The sequence below is a fragment of the Eucyclogobius newberryi genome, unplaced genomic scaffold (assembly GCF_026437365.1).
Source record: "Eucyclogobius newberryi isolate DKJ021-1_F unplaced genomic scaffold, fEucNew1.0.hap1 SCAF_12, whole genome shotgun sequence".
Taxonomy (NCBI): Eukaryota; Metazoa; Chordata; class Actinopteri; order Gobiiformes; family Gobiidae; genus Eucyclogobius; species Eucyclogobius newberryi.
This window is the reverse complement of record NW_027315746.1, coordinates 5,495,873-5,517,400: the sequence shown is the minus strand read 5'-3', so window position 1 is coordinate 5,517,400 and position 21,528 is coordinate 5,495,873. Positions and strand designations below refer to the sequence as shown.

At 40.7% G+C, this 21,528-nt stretch overlaps 1 pseudogene; it reads right to left on the bottom strand.

Moving 5' to 3' along the window:
• Nucleotides 1–2,966: 2,966 nt before the first annotated feature.
• Nucleotides 2,967–10,256, bottom strand: LOC140355780 (N-acetylneuraminate-9-phosphate synthase-like; annotated as a pseudogene).
• Between the last annotated feature and the right edge of the window lie 11,272 nt (nt 10,257–21,528).

Sequence of the window (21,528 nt, the reverse complement as noted above, 5' to 3'; positions counted from 1 at the left end):
TCACTCATGCACATCTGATCATATTTGAGTAAGTTGTGGTCATTTGAATGTAAACAACTCTCAAACCCATTCACTGAGAAAACGGTCTCTAAAGATTCTCACCGGAGTGAGCCCAGAGTCACAGGGGGGCTCATTTGCATCTCATTGAGATAAGCCCTCCCCCTGTCACACTGACACCACCTCCCCCTACAGCTGTCACTAAAGACTCAAGAGGAGTGTTATTGATTTGAACTGGACTTGAATCAGAATTAGAAGTTACTATATTGAAATGGAAATACTTTGATGCTATTCAGGGCCTTTTATAATCCAAGAATCAGAATCGGAATAGGGTTTATTGCCATTTGTCGATAAACAGAATTCACAGGTGATTCAGTGCAACACAAACAGCAAAACATTGAACACTGAGCACTAAACGGCATAATATGTACATAATGAAATATAAAGGTATAAAGTTATGTATGCAGAGATTGAGCGGTGAATCGGTGAAAGTCTGTGTGCACAGCAGAAGGAAGTCCACTTTTCCCGTGGCCGCCCATCGCACCTCATTCTCCGCGAGGAGAGCGCGTCGTGTCGAAGCAGCAGGAGAACACAGGCGACAAAGAAGGTCAGACAAAACTTTGTGTGTGAAAAAGAGTGAGTCATAAAACGTTTTATGCATTAGTTTGATATTTCTGAAAAATATCGTTGGCGGATGCCCAGTTTAGTATTACTGAAATATTGTAGGCTTTTGCCCAGTTTAGTATTACTGTGAAATATTGTTGGCTTTTTGCCCAGTTTAGTATTATTGTGAAATATTGTTGGCTTACGCCCAGTTTAGTATTACTGAGAAATATTGTAGGCTTATGTACGAGACATAAGCAGAAGTTTGATATTGCTGGAAAAATATTGGTTGGCTTTATGTAGATAAGTTTCTCACATAAAGGAGTTAAATTGTTCACCACGAGTTAAGTTTTTCACCGAAAGAAAGTTATGATGCCTTATGTACGAGTTGTTACTGACATAAAGATGAGTGAATGTAAGCACTGTGCACAAGCAAAGTAAGTAAGAGAGAAGTGTGAATGTGTGAATGAGGATTAATAAGTGATTAACTAACAAGTGTGAATCACAATTAATCATACAAGGGTCACAATGCGTTATTCTGAGAGATCTAAAATTTGCAGACGAGGGTGAAAAAACACCTAGCATATCTCCGGTGAAAATCAACAAGAAGTTCACTAGAAGATTGGGATATGACTCGTCTGTAAAGCATGTAGCATTTCTCTCAGACGACCGAGACCACATAATGCCAGAATTATCACCCCAAACTGTAAAAGGAAAAGTCATGGAGGATTTTGGAGGGAGACTTCCAGTGCTCAGATGACGTGGCAGAGAGGGGGAGATAAGGAAAGTCAACAACACAGGAGAATGGGGAGAAAGCAGGCAGAGGACGCTCTGAATGAATGAATTAGTAACTAAACCCAGCTAGTTTAGATTTTAGTATTGAGAGCTCTGTAGAACAAATTTTAAGGGTTTTGTTTGATTGACAACAATCAATTATACGGATTTTATTATATGATAAGAGATGAAGATGAATTCAGATTTTTATTAGATGGCCAACTGCGACAAGTTGGCCACTGTCCAGGGTGTACCCCGCCTAAGGCCCGAAGTCACTGGGACAGGCTCCAGTCACCCGCGACCCCGAAAGGGAACAAGCGGTAGAAAATGGATGGATTAGATGGCCAATTTTTTGGGGAATGTGATCACAGAGTAGGACACTTCCTGTCCCTGACATAGAAGACAAAAGTTGTGTTTTTGTGTGTGCACCAAACAAAGCTATGTTTTATTTTTGTTTTGTTTTATTTTTGGACTTGACGAAAATTATCTTTTTGGACTTTTTGTCATCATAATGCATGACTAGATGAAAGTACAGGACGAAAAGACAGAAGTGTTCTTAAATTTAGGATAAAATACAGGCACGGGCCTGGAGTGATAATATGGGTTAATGGGTGACTAGTGATGTTTTTGGTAGACATAGGAGTAGAACGGGCAGTGAGTAGTAAGTAAAGTAGTAAGAATGATATCAGTAACTTATTCATTCATTATTATCATGGGGAAACCTAATAAGTTAAATAGTGACGTGCTAATGCCCTCCCAAGGACATGACTGTGTGTCATTAACTAAGGCAATTGACGCAGAAGTGGGGGTCATGGGACATGTATGGGTCATAAAAGATAGTCAGAGATAACGGGCTATTGACTGGGAAAACCTAGGAGAAGGAAAGAATCTGGAAGAGGCCAGGATGGAGTAATGTCGTTATCTTTACGCATCACAGTGACATTAAGAGTACACCTCAAGGGGGGTTGACGTGATGAGTAATAGAAGAGTTACATTAACAGGGAAAGAATTTGACATTCAAAAGGAAATACCTGAAGGATTAGGGTTTATCAAGTTTATTGTCTACAAAACAACATGAAACAAACTTGAGAGGGTATTTATGTGAATGTGGGTAAAGTGGGACGGTCACGTTTAATCAGTGCAGTTAAAATGAGTTTGTTTTATTGATTATAAAAAAAAGGCACCAAAATAATTAGTTTACTTCATTAATTCAGTTGTAGATGTGTATTTAGAATTCAACTATTCACATTTGGACATTAAAAATATGTTTTTCACAATATGTCAAACACCCCCCCTATATTTTTAGTCACCAGCCGCCGATGCTGGAGGCGAGACCTAACCGCTCTGCCACCGTGCACACTATATCTAAGAATTAATTACACTGATACACCACAAGGAACACAGGAAGGAACCATTTTATTTCCACAGATGATTTTATTTTTAAATTAATGGATGGAGTAAATGTGTTGTAACTAAATTGTATTTAATTAAGCAAATGTAATTAAATTGTTGGCAAAAAATGAGGTATTGTTCAAGACAGTTCCTGATTTGTGAACATTGTAACCCTTTGCAAGCAGAAGTGAGATAATACATTAATTCCCCTTTGCATAACCGTCCACCACTTCAGGTGTGACACTCTCGTCCTCGTCCACATCCTCTGTCACAGACTTTCCGAGCAGCTGGAAAATGTCCTCTGCAGCGACGCCCTTCGGCTCCGCCCCTTTCACCGTCAACATGTCCAGACTCAGGACAGTTCCTTTGGGGAGCTTTACTTTGGCTACCACTGATTTTCCAAGCTGTACAATGAGAAGGTAGATCCTGACATATCTTAGAACACATTTTCATGCAGATGCTTGTATAGATTTGAGTCGATTTGAACCTTGTCATGGCACGTCTTCTCGCACGCTAACATCTGCTTGATGCCACTGCCAAATGCTCTCTCCACCAAACGGATGGAACGCACCAACTCCGCCAGCTCAGTGGGAAGTAAAGACGCTTCATGGTCATTACCCTTCCATGTCTTGTCCAAAGTGACGTGTCGCTCCACAATCTTTGCCCCTAAAGCCACAGCTGCCACTGAAATACTAATGCCGGTCTCGTGGCCAGAGTAACCGATGGGTACTTTAACATAAGAGAAGTAAAGACAAAGTGTGAAACTAAAAATGTTGCTGCCTCGTGCTTGAATTGAACAGTGTGGCCTCAATACAAATGCTGTGTTACTGTAATGACATCCTCGGCGTCCAGAGGATAGGCACTGGTGCACTGCAGAATGGCAAAGTTCTGCTTGTACTTCTTCACAGTCTGATACACGCGCCGCATTGTCTCCATGGACTGCATCCCACTGGACACCAAAATCGGACGTCCTGCCATAAACAAAGCATTAGAATGTATTATTTAAGTTATAATCCCAGAACACATCGTTACAATAGAAACTAGTGCTGTCACATATCGATACTGACATTTCAAACAAGCTCAATATTGATTTCAATGCAACAATATAACAACAAAAGTCAATTGTAGAAAAAGATTCAGTTGTAGTTATCTTGACATTGTTATAATAATAATATATATATATATATATATATATATATATATATTTGTACTCTACAGTCACATCGCACGTCATCACAGATCTACACGTTTAGAGCGACCAAAACAGGAAGAGCAGCATAAAGTTAGTGTGCCTAATATGCTCCATTTACATGATACAAGTTTCCCTTTTAACTAAGAATTTGTGTTACATCGTTAACCTTAACATAGACAATTTAGGTAACAGTCTTAAATTTGTATTTATTTTTAAATACAAATAAATAAACAAATAATTTAACATTATTTTAAACACTTTATATTTGGCAATTCTTTACATTTCAAGATATTCAATTTATCACATTTTGATTGACCTATATGCCTGATTTTATTTATCAGGCATAGGCCTAATTTCTGTAGTAAAACTATATCATGATTAAGGTCTTGAAAGTAGAACCCCACAGCTCAACACAATAGCTCATGTATGGAAGTATCAAGGAAAAATAAATTATAAATAATAAAGGAGCAAATCTTTAGTTTTGTTTGAAGCATCTCACCTGTTTGTGCAGTTTTCTCCAGATAAGGGAAGTTGTTTGCATCAAGTGAGGCCACTTTGATGAAAGGCACATGGAGTTCATGGAGAAACTCTACTGCCATCTACAAAACAAGCAACACGTCTGTTCCACAAGCCGACCAGCTCATTCATTTGTATTATGAAGTTTCTCTCACCTCATCCATCCCTGACGCAGTGAAGAAGATTCCCACCTCTTTGGCATATTTCTGCAACTCCCTGTATTGCTGGTGACTGAACTCTAGGTGGCGCTTGTGCGCTGCGTAAGTTTTGCCCCATCAATGTTTGGACGTGTAAGGCCGCTCCAGGGCCTTCTTGTTGAACTTGTACTCCAGCTCACTCTTCTGAAATTTGGCACAGTCAGCTCCGCAGTCCTGGACAAATCCAACCATATTTATAAATGAAAGATATCGTCAATTATTAAGGAATCTCTGACTTGCATTCACGCATTAACAAGGCTATAGCCAGCAATATTACAGCTGACATTCTCCATTTGGCAAAAGAGTGGCCCATGTAGGGGAAAAGGGCCACAGACAATCTAGAAATGCTCCAGAGTTGGGCCATAAGGGTCTTCACTGTTCCTTTGTATCGATTCCCTCGATCACAAGTCACTCATTGATGTAGATGCTTCAGATGCCATAAATATCGGCAGGTGCTCAGTCAACTTCAACTTCTTGTGTGAAATTTAAGACTTTTAACACTTTTTTAAGACCTTAGCCCGAAAAATGTAAGAGCATGACCAAAAAAATATTTTTTTAAATATATTTAAATTATACATTTTATAGGCCTGCTATCTGCTATATAAGCACCAAGTAAAATTTCTTAGCTCAGTTATTGAATGAAATACATGAAAATATAGGATTTTTATGGAGACCTTCTTTTTTTTTCATTTTCTAAAATATGCATTCTAATTTATTGACTCTTAAAATAACGTCTAATCTGGAGGTCTATTTCAAGTACCGGTTAGTTGGTTTCACGTTGGACAGCCGTAGCTTCCTCTGAGTGTGCCCCGCCCGCAGGAGCACGATGCGGGGAGCAGCGCTCTGAAGGGCCCCGGTCAGGTCCCTCCTTCACAGCACTCATCAGTCGTGACTAAGATGTCCAGCACTTTGTATGAGACGGGCCTTAGCGCACAGACACAACAACTTTTGCTACAAAGGCTATCGCCTGTTATACGTTTTTGTAGCTTTTAAAATGGGCAGCGATGCTTATATATTGCACCACATTTGTTTGATTTGCATTACTGCGCAGTGAGTTCACTATATTCATTTTATTTTGTCCACATTTGATAAAAGGGAACTCTCAAACTGATATGTTTTACTTAAACAAAGCTCAATAGGACTTTTATATGGATTCCGCTTGGATATCTTTGCTTTATTACAAGTCCCTAAAACTCATTTTTGGTAACTTTACCTTAAGCTTTTAAAAAAGAATTTTCAAACCCCAACAAATGCTAATTTTAGTGTCAATCAACCGATCCCTCCAGAAACCAGCTATACTCGTTCATATATTTAAGAAAGAAAACCAAGGTGGAATTTAAAATCTGAATTCTTCAGTCTAAAGCTACTTTTACTTATCGTGAGAGTAAAACAGACACAGCGTCACAAGGTTCCAGCCTATTGTTGTTTATGCTCCAAAGTCTTCAGGAACAGCTTGGGCTGTAATTGGGGGTGATTTTTTCAGGCGTTTGAGGAAAAATAGGCATTAGGGGTAAAAACCTGCCCGCTCGTAAGTGACTGCTTCCTCCGCTCATGCCAAACAGAATAAATGTGTTGTTAGACCTCAAAGTTTGGAGGCTCCATAGACTGTAGAATGAGTTCCTTCTACAATCTACTATCAAAGGAGGCCGAGGCGACCCATACGGGACTGACCGCCCCCGGGGCTCCTGGTTCTGGGCTGACCTCAGCGCCCCAGGCTCACCACTGAAAACACTCTTCTTATTTAATAACCTGAATATCTCCCACACAAACATGCACATTTGTTATTGAATTTAGAAAAATCTGCGCGGTAAGCAATATAAAATGAGGTGCTTCACAAGTACAGGGAGGGGCCACAAATACAGGCAGGTGCACCAAAGTGAGCTCCTACTGGAGTATAAAGCAGAACTACTAGCAGAACATTAGACCGCTTTTAAGTCTGGCCCCAGAGCTGTGGGTTTGTTCTTCTTCTCTGGAATGTTTGAAGGAAAATCTTTGGAAGACAAAAAGATGATTTTTAACCATTAAACACAATATTACCTTTGCCATTTTGATCATCTTCTTCGCTATTTCAATGTCTCCTTGGTGATTTTGTCCAATCTCTGCAATAATAAAGCACGGATGAGAACCTCCGATTATCCTCCCCGGACACAACTCAAATTTAAAGGCATTTTTTCTTAATTATGCGAGTTCAAGAGACAAACAAACTGTTCTATATCAATAAGGCACAGAATGTGAAGGAGAACTATGTTCCTGATTCCACTGAATATAAGCAGGTTCATGTTTAAGCTACACCTCCTCTGGATGATTGCCCAGAGTTGGTGTCAAATGAGAGAGTAGAAAACACGCCCAGCAGTCTCGTGCAGACTCATAAGGTCAAACGGAAAGTGCAAAGTCAGGTAGACAAAAAGAATAACAGGATTGTTTGAAGCATGTTATTTTTGTCATTACATTTGTCATAATCTATTATCCATAAACACAGCAGGCCACATAGTCACATTCAGAAAAGACTGTGGTGCTCCCTGAACTGCTGAGGTCAGGGAGCACCACATGCATGCTGCAGCCGATCAGCTGTTTTCTCCTCCAACTGTTGAGACATCACTTACTTACACGTACTGCTTGTCCCAAGTGGGATTTGCAACTGTTGTCTCATCTCCTCAGAAATACGCATGGATTAGATTGGGTTTATCTCTCAGAAAACTTCCATCACGAGGGTAACTATTATCCGACAAAAAAAAGTTTCCGCAAAATACAGACCTGATTTTCTAATAATCCATTCTCTTGGTGTTAATTGATTACTGGGTTTAATTGGGATATTTTTCAACTGTGGATTGGGTTTTCAATTCAATTCAATTTATTTTTGCAATGCCCAAAATCACAAAAACAGTTTCCTCTGAGGGCGACAGTGTAAAACGGAAGAGGCTTTTAATTGCTTTCTCTCGCATTTAGGCAAATCATCTTCAGTTTTAACTCTTATGTCAATTTTTCTCTATTTTACTGGATTGTCTCCCCATGATGCAACACAAACAAGGTATATTACAATTATACAAACACCATTCTACCTGGTCCTTTTATATATTCAAATGAGTTATTCAATATAATTGATCACCCCTTTTAAAATGTTGTAAAATTTAGTTTAGGCAAATTACCTTCTGTCAAGACAACAACAGCAGCCTTTCTCACTCTGCACATTCTCTCCACAGAAAAACACCAAAACAGGAGCTGAACTCAACTATTTTACCAAAACCACGTTCTGAGCCTATAGCATCCTACGAATCGTGTAAAAACACCAAAACAAGAGCTGAACTCAACTATTTTACTAAAACCACGTTCTGAGCCTATAGCATCCAACGAACTTACTATTTTATCAAAACCATGTTCGGAGCCTATAGCATCCTACGAACATATCTCACCAGCCTATCTGGTTTATATGAAACTCAATTCATACATGCACAGGCCTATGCGCAATCCTCTCTTGCTGTCCTGAGACAGGAAATGCTTCTAATTCACAATCTCTCCAATTAAAATCATCACGCCACTCCCCAGATTCAAATTCAGCTTTTTCCAAATAAGCAAAATTTCCTTACTTGTTTAATTGCCAAATCCTGCCGACAACGCCATTTGTAATAATGTAGCATGTTTCAGAAAGACTCAGACCCAGGTCGATAGTTAAAAGGTGTTTACTGATCGATCAGGATGTTCCGCTTCGTGTCGAGGCTTTGCAGTGGTTACAGACAGCTAGAACAAAGCAGATATACGTCTATGCAAATTGGAGCAAAATGGGCGTACGTAAGGAGTTAGAAAGGAACGAAAATGTGTTTACCAGATGCGTAAGAGAAAACAAGTTATCTCACGTACAGAGGCCCCCTTTAGCTACGAGGCCATGATAGATTAGGTAAAAATCAACTTAAAATCAACGATGGCTGGACATTAGGGTTTAATTATTACTTTGGACTGTGACCTTAACCAGATGTGGCTGGTAAGGGAAGAAGTTAGAAAAACATACTTTCAGTGACCAACTTCATCATGAAAGCCCTTGAGGACTCTTTCTCTATAGTTAGCAGGCAAGACAAGCTGGTGAATTTCATTGCCTCGGTCAAAACACTTCCTATAAAGGACACCGTTGATGAGCAAGAGCCTATCCCACTCAAGAAGGAGTAACATGACTTCAGAAGGCTCAGCTGTCACAGCTTTGAAGTGAGGTTTTTGTCCTCTTTCAGCTAGACCAATGACTTTCTTTATGGATGGATTGTTTCTTTGTTCGTCGTGCCAGTTTTCTCTTGTCATTCCAGGTAAGGTGTTCTGTCGATTGTCAGTGAACAGGTCAGGTAAGCAGGAGGCATCAACAGCGAGGGATTCAGCAAGAACAGGTAAGTGCATGGTCACTGAATGGTGTTGGCAGACAGTCGAGACAGCGTCAGATGGAATCTCCCCCATTGGAAGATGTTTAGTCATTGTCCTTATTTGTTCTTTTTCCTCCAAGTAGTCATGGTCCTCCTGAGGATCCGCCTGGGGTCTCCTTGACAACCCATCTGCATCTCCATTGGCATGTCCAGCTCGCTACTTTATGTTGAAACTGAATGTCAAGAGGGCCGCTAGCCACCCATGTCCAGCTGCATCAAGTTTGGCTGATGAAAGGACATATGTAAGCGGGTTATTATCAGTTAAGACGGTAAAATCTGCGCCATAGAGGTAATTGCAAACCGCCCACTTTAGTGCTAGAAACTCTAGCTTGTGAGTTGGATAGTTCTTCTCACTTTTGGATAAGCCTCTGCTGGCATAAGCTACAACTCTTAACTTCCCACCCTGCTCCTGATACAGAGCTGCTCCCAGACCCTCACAGCAAGCGCCGTTATGCAGCACATACGGGAGTTTGGGATCTGCGAACTTTCCAATGAGAGTTTTGAAAGAAGAATCACACTCTGGTGCCCATTCTGCACCAAAGGGTGTTTTAGAGCTTATACCAGGTTTGGGCCTCTGGGTTTTGTAAACTTTTCCCCTCTTCCTAGGCGGGTAGTATCCAGCAGTAAGAGTGTTGAGAGGCTTGGCGATCTTTGAGTAACCCTCAACAAATCTTCTGTAATACCCTGCGAATCTACCCTGTTGGCAGGACAGGGCCAATCTTTCAGGGTGGACACTTTATCTGGGTCTGTGTGGACGCCTTGAGCATCAACAACATGGCCAAGATACTTCACAGAGGATTTGAAAAACTGACACTTCTCCGGAGACAACTTTAGCCCATAAGTTTTCATCCGATTTAGCACCTTCATGAGTCTGGTCTCATGCTCTTCGAGAGTCTGAGAGAACACAATCACATCGTCCAAAAACACCAGAACCTCGCTAAGGTGGAGGTCACCTCGTGGCATACGATTGAACTCGTAGAAACCCAAGGGACATGTGAAAGCGGTTTTGGCTCTGTCTTCCTCTGCCATTTCCACCTGGGAGTAACTAGATTTTAGGTCCATCACCGAGAACCATCTTGCTCCACTCAGGGCTGAAAAGGTCTCTTTGATGTTAGGAAGAGCATAGGCATCTTTAACAGTGCGGCTGTTAAGCTTCCTAGTCGATGCACAGCCTGATCTTTCCATTCTTCTTTTTTACGACAACCACTGGGGACGCAAAGGGACTCTCCGATTCTCTTATTATGCCCGCATCCAGGAGTTCTTTTAGATGTTCTCTAACAGCTTCTCGATCACTGGGGTGTATTGGTCTAGATCAGGGCTGTGAAAACTTTTTGACTCGAGGGCCACATTGGGTTCTAAAATTTGACCGAGGGGCCGGGCCAGGAAAATATGGTGTGTTTGTGTGAACTAATTACTATAAATTACACGCAAGATTTGAGCTGTAACTTGTAACAAAGCAAACAAATGCAAGGCTCAATGTACAGATTGTCCGCTTTAGACCTGCTTTAGACCCACTTTAGAACAAATCACAGCTGTCTCTAGTGTCCCCTCTGTCTCTAGTGTCCCCTCTGTCTCTAGTGTCCCTTCTGTCCTTGATGACTCTGTGAGCTGATTTACCTGTGTCTTCACATCTGGATCATCTGCTCCCGAGCGCGTACTCATCGAGTGAGTGTTACGTTGTGACATGAGATATTTACACAGAAATTGGTCCAGATAATGATGCGCATGTGTCTTTTGACTCGTGAGTCAGGTCTGGCCAAGAGTCTCATTTATACAATAGTGATAATAGTCTTCTGAATGCGCCCGCGGTCCGCTGCGCTGCGGGACTAATAAGACTAATTTCTCAGTGAATATGATTCTGATTGTAATAAAACACACAGCGTTTTGAAACTAAAAATATAGAGAACACGACGTGTCCCCTGGACAGTGCTTCTACTGTCCACAAGAGTCTTCTTCAGTGTGTCAAACTCTGGCGCTTCCTGCTTGATTGCCCCCGGTGGCCGTTAGTGGTGAATTTTATTTTCTTATATGTTCTTGTGTGCGCGCACTATGTGCGAGCAGTGCGGAATTGCGCAGGCGTGCAGTTTAGAGGGAACAGTGCCATCTCTTGGGGAAATGTGGGCATTACAGGCGAAAGGTAAAATGAACGGCCAGCCACAGTATCGTGAATTCGAATCCCAACTCCGACATTTGCTGCATGTCCTTCTTTCTTTCTCATTCCATCTACTGTCTAATAAAGCCTACAGCCAAAAAATAAATAAATAAATAATATATATATATATATATATATATATATTTATATATACATATATATATATATTTTTTTTAAATTATATTTTAATATTACTTGGACAAGCTTGGCGGGCCGGATTGAAAGGCCAAACTGGCCGGATGTGGCCCGCGGGCCGTAGTTTGCCCACCCCTGTGTTAAGACAATTAATCGTAAACGTTTCACCGCTAACGTTTTACACCAAGTACAACCAAAAAAAAAAATAAAATAATCAGGTTTAAAACTAGATTATTTTCGGGCTTGATCGGGAATACATCATTGCCACAGTAGATTAACTTCAAATAACTCAAGGAAGAGCAAAAATCTGGAATAAACTTGACTAAAACAAAAGAACTGAAGAGGTGTCCGCGTACCACAGTTTGAGAAACGCTGTTTTAAGGTAGATTTTGGAGTTTCTTCCAAAGTAGCTGTGGCCCCCAGACAATAACAAACAATAATGGCTTTATAAGAGACTGAAATGACTGCACATGAACTGAAACGTGGGTAATTATTAAGTTTATTGTTTTTGTCGACATTTTTAAGAAATACAAACTCAATGCGTCAAGGACACGATTATTTTGCATGTTGAAGTCAATAATCATTTATACGTTACACAAAACCCCGTCATGACCACAGAGCTTCAGGGTTCAAAAGGTCAAGTTCACTTTGTGACATCACAACATTCACAGCGGCTGAAATGAAATCTTTGAAATGATGATTTTTAGTAAAAGGAAAAAAATTACATTCGGACTTAATTTGGAAATGGACATATTTGACAGACTTTGGACCAAGAGAGACTTTTATTTTAGTTTAAATGTGCGGTGATTTTGTTTCGATATTGAAGTAAATGTTCTTATTCCGATTTTCGCTCTCAGGTCGTGCTGTTTGTTCTTTAAAAAATTAATAATAAAATGCAGATTTTCCCAGTAAATTCAACAGGTTCAACGTTTGTGAATTTTTGTTGTAGATATTTCACGGCAAAATCCGACGCAAAGAACATGGAAAAGACTGAAAATGTGACAATAAATGCAAATTACACAATAAACATGTTTAAAAAGCACGCCAAAGAGCAAAATTACAATTATTGGACTGAAAAATAACACAAAGCAAACGTGTTCACTATTGATGGACGAACAACATGAAGAAAAATCATTATTAAAAACGTTCAGGAATTTTCATTTTGGAAGTGGACTTTATATAAGACAAAAAATGTTACATGTTTTTAGTTTAGGCCGCTGCACTTCAAAATGTCAGGATCAAAACCTAATTTTATGTTGAATTTATTGCGTTTATTTGTTTATTTATCTCATTGATACAAAACAGATACTACTGATAAATCTCAGCTGGCAAAGTTACAGGTCAGATCTGTGGCGAGGCGAGCTCTTTCACAGTTTTTTATATGTATTTTTGAGCAACAGATAAAAATCATCATCACAATCATAATCATAATAATCATAATAATCATAATAATCACAATACATCAATCTTCAAGTGCCCCCTACAGGTCGGACGACTCATTGGACTAAAATGCAGTAACAATTTTAGGTTTATAATTTTACTTCCTGTTTGTAATTACGACTGTAATTGCGAGAGCGACTTTTGTTGAATTGATGTTTAGAGAGTCAAAAAAGTTGTTTCTTTGTGTAAATTCTGCATAAACTTTGGCTGGACGTTTCAACGTTTTCTCTACAAATACCTGCTCGATTGGTGTAAAACTATAATTTATGTTTACAACAGGTATAAACACACCAAATAAAGTCAAAATGAGAAAATCCTAAAAACCTGTCATGGGCACTTTAAATATCACCTTTTTGCACACTATAATTGAATAAATTCGAGATATACAGACAAAGACGATGGAGACACGCAGGGTTTGGACAAAGGTTTCACAGTGAACCTTTCAAACGCCTCTGCTGCTTCTCATACATTGTCTTATGTCATGACGGTCACAGTTAGAAGGATCGGCAGTATCAGAGCCGAGAGCAGAGCCGAGACACAAACCGCTCGTCCTGGGACAGCCAGATTGGACAGGTCCAGAGTGGCGTTCTTCAAACTCTCGTTCAGGAAACTCAGTTCCGCTGAAGAGAAAACAAGGTCAAGATGAGGAAATAATTGATACAAATTGGTAACTTTGTGTTATTTTTTTCTTTTTCCTAAAACCGTTTTGTATCTTAAAGGTGCCATAACATGCTTTTTTCACGTTTCGTAGTCTATCCTAAGTGTATAATTGATAATAATAAGGGTTGTGCAACACCCTTAACATAATAGTTAAGAAATATCACCCAGACCTTGGACCCCCTCACCAACCCGGAAATGCAGACGGCTTGGTTTGATATTCGCCCCCACCCTTGTGAAGAGCGATCTGGCTCCCCCGTCCAACCCGTGACGTAGTCTCAGAGCGCATGTGTGCCCCGCCCACCTGTGACGTAGTCTCAGAGAGCGCGTGTGTGCCCCGCCCACCCGTGACGTAGCCCCACAGCTGTCAGCTCCACGCTGCGCAGCTCCGCGCGAGTGAGTGAGAAACGATAGAACTTCAGATCAACACTACTTTGAGCCTAAATAACTGGTGTTACTTCTACAGCGTGCGCAGAACAGATATATCTATAGATCTATATATATATATATATATATATATAAGTCTCATGTCCATCGCGCTCTTATTTCCTGGTTTTTCGGTATCGGATAGAACTTCTCTCCGTTTATTTTCCCGGTTGCTGCATCAACTGCCACATAAACCTTCACCATTGTGATAATAGTAAAGAGTGCGATATCATTAGTGAAGGTTTGTGCCTCTTTGAACCGTGTTTCGTCGTAAATCGAAGCAGAAAAACTCCGGGGCTTGTAGGGAGACACGGGAGCCAGGGGGGAAGGGGGCGGCAGGCGGGAGAGGGGGGAGGGTGAGGGGGGAAAATGACGCGTGCTTGCCCTTATGACGCGGTCTTGCCCCACCGCCCGTCAGTTTGGAGATTCAAGGAAAGGAGATAGTCTGTAATATAGCTAAAAACTGCGGGAATCAATCAAAAAAAACACTCTGGGTCCATATATGAAGCACAAATAGCAATGTAAGAAGGTTAAAAGCTCTGAAAAGTCGATTTTGCATGTTATCGGACCTTTAAGTTTATTCAACATATATATATTCTAATTTTCTAGCTATTTCTGTATCATTATTTTTTTAATGACTTTTTGTATCTTAACTAAAGTATATTTCACATTTATTCTAATATTCTCGTTAAATGGTTAGGTTTAAGTGTATTTTTAACAAGCCTATTCAGCCATCTTTATTTTTATGTATGTAGTGAACTTCAGTGGTTATTTATGGGTTGTTGTTGTTGTTGTTGTTGTTGTTGTTGTTAAAATATTCTATTTAAATGGTTGGATTGAATTATATTTCTAATTGTTCTATTTGTTCATCTTTATTTTTTATTCCCCTGCTGTTTGTTCTTCTTTTATCCCTCTTATTGTCGTCCTGTGAGTGGAGTTTGCGTCATTAAAGTGGCTCTACCTGATTTGTTCATGTAATAAAGTCACATTTGTCTCGCCCCAGCACATAATGAGACCGCTGTGTGCTGCCTGCATCTCATTATAAAGCATGTTCTTGTCCACAAACACAGGAACAAACAGTGGTGCGCTGTTAGCCTGTTGTTATCTGTGACGCAACAGCAAAACCTGGCTCTGAAGGTTGTGAAAAGCGCCGATAAACTCATGGCGGTGGATAATTAGGACGCTCGGCATGCGCTAACAAGGCGAGGAACGCGTTTGTAAAAGCTACTAACTCTTTAAAATGGATCCAGTTCAGTTTTTAAGACTCACCTCCGTTGACAGGTCCGGTTCCCAGTGTCACTATGAACACAGCGTCTGAGCTATTGAAGATTCCGAGATTCCTGCGCTTGATCGTGAAGGTGCATTTGATCACGGTCCCAGTCACTTCAACTTTCTTCTCATCGACCGACTGAGGAAATGCCAAACACAGTTACTACAGCTGCTATTACTACTACCAGGGTCACATGGTTAAAGGAGAGGCATGTTGTGTTTTTCCAGGTTCTTATTATTGAACTATAACATAAATAGACCAATATTTTACATTTTGTTCATTCGGAGTTAATCACAACGAAGAGGCGGAGCTTATCACTAAGTAGAGGCTCATCAACTCAGCCTCTTCATAGTGATAAGCCCCGCCTCTTCATAGTGATACACTCAGTCTCTACATAAAAACAGCCTCCTCTAGTGCTATTTTTGTAGTCACAACACACAGATGGGAAAACAAAATGCGAGTCATTGTTGCCCAATCCGAGAAATTTCACAACAGATTTGGTTTTCCATCTGGCGGATCACTAAGCACGGACAAAATGTGTGATTCATGTCAACAAAATTGTTAAATTGAAGGAACAGAAATGAAGGTTTTGTGTCATGTCAGTGTGATTTTAATGCATTTTTTTCCTTTGAATTGCCTTGTGTACGAATTGTGCTGCAAATAAACTTGCCTTGCCTTACATAGTGATAAGCTCCGCCTCTTCATAGTGATAAAATGTTGACTTAAAGGTCCCATAACATGCAAAATCGACTTTTCAGAGCTTTTAACCTTCTTACATTGCTATTTGTGCTTCATATATGTACCCAGAGTGTTTTTTTTATTGATTCCCGCAGTGTTTAGCTATAGTACAGACTATCTCCTTTCCTCGAATCTCCAAACTGACGGGCGGTGGGGCAAGACCGCGTCATAAGGGCAAGCACGCGTCACCATCCCCCCTCTCCCTTTGCCCAAAATTCAGAATCGGCGAAAAATTTTGTTTTTTCTGGGCCATTTTTGTTTTCGTAAAAAATGGCGCGACAGCGCCACCGACAAAAGTCAAAATACATTGCGCCTATGGGAGACGCCTCGAGGTCAACTTTGTCGTAGAGCTACGAAATTCGGAACACGCATTCCTCTTGTGAGGACAAAAACAAAATATTATTGTGGCCACGCCCCCAAACTTACCCTATGCCCACCATCTTCCTTTGAAAATGAAAACACGCTGAGTTAGCCATTTTGTTCACGTCAAACTTTGACGAACTCCTCCTAGGGCGTTTTGCCCATTGACTTCAAAATCGGCGTACGTCCTCTGGACAAGTGGGGCATCTAAAGTTATCCAAATTTTTGAGATACCTTTTACGGTCTACGTGCGGCGCAGCCGCAAAGTTGGACAACTTATTTTGGGATATTGCTAATCTAAAAATTGCTCCCATTTGATCAAAACGAGTCCGATTTGGACCAAATTTGAATCAGTTGTTAAACTTTCCAGTTTGGACCAGTTTAGGATGACTAAACTGAAATGGGCGTGATAGCGCCCCCTACAGAGTGACCTTTGAATTAACATTGAAGGATGTGTGAAGGAAAGGTTCCGTAGGTCTTTCCTTCCTGCTGCTGTCAGACTTTATAACAAAAACTGTTAGTACTGAACACTCGCAATACTGACCTAATCTAATACTGATGTGCAATTCTGTCATATGTGCAATTGCTGTTGGAATTCATGTGCAATTCATGTGCAATTACTGTGAAATTCATGTGCAATCTATGTGCTGTCGTGACACATATTCATGTGCAATTACTGTCGTGATCACATGCAATGGTATTTATGTATTTATTTATTTATTTGTCTATGGGAGTTTTTATTTATTTATAGGAGATCTTCTACTGAAAGTGTTTTTCAGACTTCCTATAAGTGATCTGTTCTTCTGTATCTACCTCTGTATCTACCTGCGTTGCACCAATGAAATTTCCACATGTGGGACAATAAAGGAATATCTTATCTTATCTTATAAAAATTAGTTTTACCAAAATGTTCTAAACTTTACCCAAAATTCTATTTTGGCGTCCCGATCAAAAAAGCCAATCAGACAAATGCCTTAATTTTTACGGCGTAGTCGTAGCGATGACAGAAACCTCCCATGTAATCCCTATGGGAAAACCGCAAAATCTCTCAAATTACCACATTTTTATGTTTTACACTTTAACAAACCCCTCCTAGTGCGTTTTGCCCACCGACCTCAAAATCGGTGTACGTCCTCTAGACAAGTGGGGCATCTAAAGTTATCCAAATTTTAAGGATAGCTTTTACGGTCTCTGTGCGACGGAGCCACAAACGTTTCCCAGAATTCTGACTATTTGGCCTTCAGAGTGGCCTATAAACAATAGAGTTTTTCCAAATTACATGACATTTTGCACACAATTCTCATTTGCCATCCCCAAATTAAAAGTATGGGAGCCAAAGTCATATTTTGTACCGCGTAGCTGTAGCGATGACAGAAACATCCCATGTTATCCTTATGAGAAAATCGCAGAATCGCTCAAATCACCACATTTTTACGCTTCACACTTTAACGAACTCCTCCTAGGTTGATAGCCCGATCAAACTCATATTTGGGGAAAATCATCTACACAAGCGGGGCATCAAAAGTTATCCATATTTATATTCTAAGTGCTACGGTCTCTGTGCGGCGGAGATGCAAATTTGACTGACACTTGTGTTCATTTGCACTGGATTGGCCATGTCCAATGTGTCGCCGTCTGTCAAGTTCTTTTTTAATTCAACACACAATAAGGGCGCCATCTTTATCAAGTCGAAAGTGCAGAGTCGGACGGGCCGTTGGATGCCGCTTGCGGCTTTAATCATCAATTATACACTTAGGATAGACTATGAAACGTGAAAAAAAGCATGTTATGGCACCTTTAAGTCTGTTATAGTTTAATTCTAAATGGCCAAGAATAAAGCTTAACCTATTTTAAAAGCTGTTTTTAAGTTAGATGTAAGTTTGGTGGATCATTTTAAAAAACATACCCCTGGGTCTAAGCTATAAAGATGTTTTTCTTTTGGACAGGGAATCGGGTTAAAATTAGGTCTATAAACAGGCAAATAAACGTTCATGACATTTATGATAATCAGTTAGTCAAAAGTTTCTCGCTGACAATTTAATCAGATTTAAGAGGTACATTTTTTAACATTATCTTTCTATTTTATATAGTAATTTTTTTGGCAACTTTCCCAACACCAACAACTATAAAACTCACCAATTTTGAGTTTTGATATGGGTCACGGCTGTTTATCTGATATGGGTCGAAGAAGCGGTATTTACTATTTCCACAAACAAAGACAATGGAAACTTCCTTCGGGGAAAAATAAACAGAGGAAGAATTAGTCTTGAGGAGGTAACGATGTCATCGTGTTTACACACAATGACTTGACCACAGACTGAACCTTTGAGACACTGCGGGTGAGACCCAGAGCCACGTATCCTGAAGAGCTTCCTCTGAGGCTGAAGGTGAGGTTTGTGGGAGTGGCTACAACAGAAGTGAACAGACAGGAGCCGGAGGAGGTCGAGGGGTCACAGGAAGCTGGAGTCTCCACACACAGTTTAGATGTTCCACAGCCGGAGCGAGTGATGGACTGAGAGGAGAAAAAGATGAGGCTCATGATCTAATCAAAGTGAAATGTCCATGTTTAATACTGATGTGGAGCCGAGCTCAGAGTTCTGTTTGAATCTCTCAAAATGACTCGTGTCTGTGATATTTTTAACCAGTTAAGAATACTACACAGACCTGTTTAGTATTCTTAACTGGTTTGTTTAGTATTTTTGACTAGTTGTTTTATTATTATTATTTACTGGTTTGTTTATAATTTTTTACTGGTTATTATGGTTGGACTGGTTTGTTTGTTTGTTTGTTTATTTATTATGTTGTTTATTGTTATCGATTGGTGTGTTTATCATTATTGACCTGTTGTTATTGGGTTTTTATTAGGCCCGAGCGCCACAAGCTGGCGAGAGGCCTATTAGTCTCGTAAGGCCGTGCGAAGCACGGCTGCGAAAGTGCGCACGTAGTGCGCACGAAATCGAGCGCGAAGCGCTCGCCCACTTCCAAACACTCACTAACGCACTCCTTCACTCACGCACGCCCCGTGCATACTAATTAGTTGTAGGAAAATGGAACATTACCGTTGTAAACGGGCGAAGCCCGTGCAAAAGTTCGCACTAAACGAGCACTTTACATTGGGATGACGACCGCTTCGCGGCACTCATTTGCCCTAAGTAGCTCACGAATACGTTCCCCATCTCTTGCATGTTCCGTGCATATAAGCATGTAATGCAAAAATTTAACATTATTACTGTATAGAGGGCCAAAAACACAAAGTGGGCGGAGCCCACTCAAAATTATCGAAAGTACCCGTCAGTGACCAGGGACCCACACCATGAGGTAGGAAAGTGCTTTCCGAAAATGTATAGTTTATGATATTTGAAAAATGGGAAACATTGTTTTCGCATTGGAATATTTAGGCCCGAGCCCCAGCAGGGCGGAGGGCCTATTGCTCCCGCAACGCTGCCTTCGGCAGCGTTGCAACTGTCTGACCAAACATGCGGGCGCAGCCCGCATGTTTGGTACCCCGTCGCCCCTGGCAAGTACAGTGAACTAGCCCATGCCGAAGGCATGGATCATGCATACTTACTCCTGCTATGACAGAAATAGTCAACAATTAGTGAATGGGCGTAGCCCATTCACTAATTGTTGACAACAGCAGCGCGAAGCGCTGCATTCCTCCAAAAACCCTCCTGGCATCGTCCCGTACGCGAGAATCCATGCCGCAGGCATGGGCCATGCTTGTATCTGCTCAAATTAATGGAAGTCTATGGGGAGTGGGCGGGGCATCCCGACGGAATAGGGAGTGACAAGCGCGTAAGCGCTCGTAATGATGATTCCACCCCATGGCGGCATCGGGAAGGCTTAGAGCTTTCAAACGATGTATAATTTGTTGTTATAGTGGAAACGGCTATATTGTTTTTGCTAAAAATATTATTAGTATGCGAGAATCCATGCCGCAGGCATGGGCCATCTGCTCAAATCAATGGAAGTCTATGGGGAGTGGGCGGGGCATCCCGACGGAATAGGGAGTGACGAGCGCGTAAGCGCTCGTAATGATAATTCCACCCCATGGCGGCATCGGGAAGGCTTAGAGCTTTCAAACGATGTATCATTTGTTGTTATAGTAAAAACGGCTATATTGTTTTTGCTAAAAATATTATTATTATTTTTCTTGTTCTTCTTCAGCGCTTTGATCTCTAATTTGACCCCCTGAACATGCTCAAAAACTCACCAAACTTTGCCCAAAATTCAGAATCGGTGAAAAATTTTATTTTTTCTGGGCCATTTTTTTTTTCGTTAAAAAATGGCGCGACAGCGCCACCGACAAAAGTCAAAATACATTGCGCCTATGGGAGACGCCCCGAGGTCAACTTTGGCGTAAAGCTACGAAATTCGGGACACGCATTCCTCTCGTGAGGATAAACAAAAAAAAACATTGTGGCCACGCCCCCAAACTTACCCTATGGCCGCCATCTTCCTTTGAAAATGAAAACAAGCTGAGTTAGCCATTTTGTTTACGTCAAACTTTGACGAACTCCTCCTAGGGCGTTTTGCCCACCGACTTCAAAATCGGCGTACGTCCTCTGGACAAGTGGGGCATCTAAAGTTATTCAATTTTTTGAGATACCTTTTACGGTCTGTGTGCGGCGCAGCCGCAAAGTTGGACAACTTATTTTGGAATATTGCAGGTCTAAAAATTGCTCCCATTTGATCAAAACCAGTCCGATTAGGACCAAATTTGAATCAGTTGTTAAACTTTCTAGTTTGGACCAGTTTAGGCTGACAAAATTGAAATGGCAGTGATAGCGCCCCCTACAGAGTGACCTTTAAATTAACATTGAAGGTCAAAAATTAGTTTTACCAAAATTGTCTAAACTTTACCCAAAATTCTATTTTGCCGTCCCGATCACAAAAGCCAATCACAAAAATGCCTAAATTTTTACGCCGTAGTCGTAGCGATGACAGAAACCTCCCATGTTATCCCTATGGGAAAACCACAAAATCTCTCAAATTACCACATTTTTATGTTTTACACTTTAACGAAGTCCTCCTAGTGCGTTTTGCCCACCAACCTCAAAATCGGTGTACGTCCTCTAGACAAGTGGTGCATCTAAAGTTATCCAAATTTTAAGGATAACTTTTACGGTCTTTGTGCGACGGAGCCGCAAACGTTTCCCAGAATTCTGACTATTTGGCCTTCAGAGTGGCCTATAAACAATAGAGTTTTTCCAAATGACATGATATTTTGAACAAAATTCTAATTTGCCATCCTGATCATAAAAGTATGAGAGCCAAAG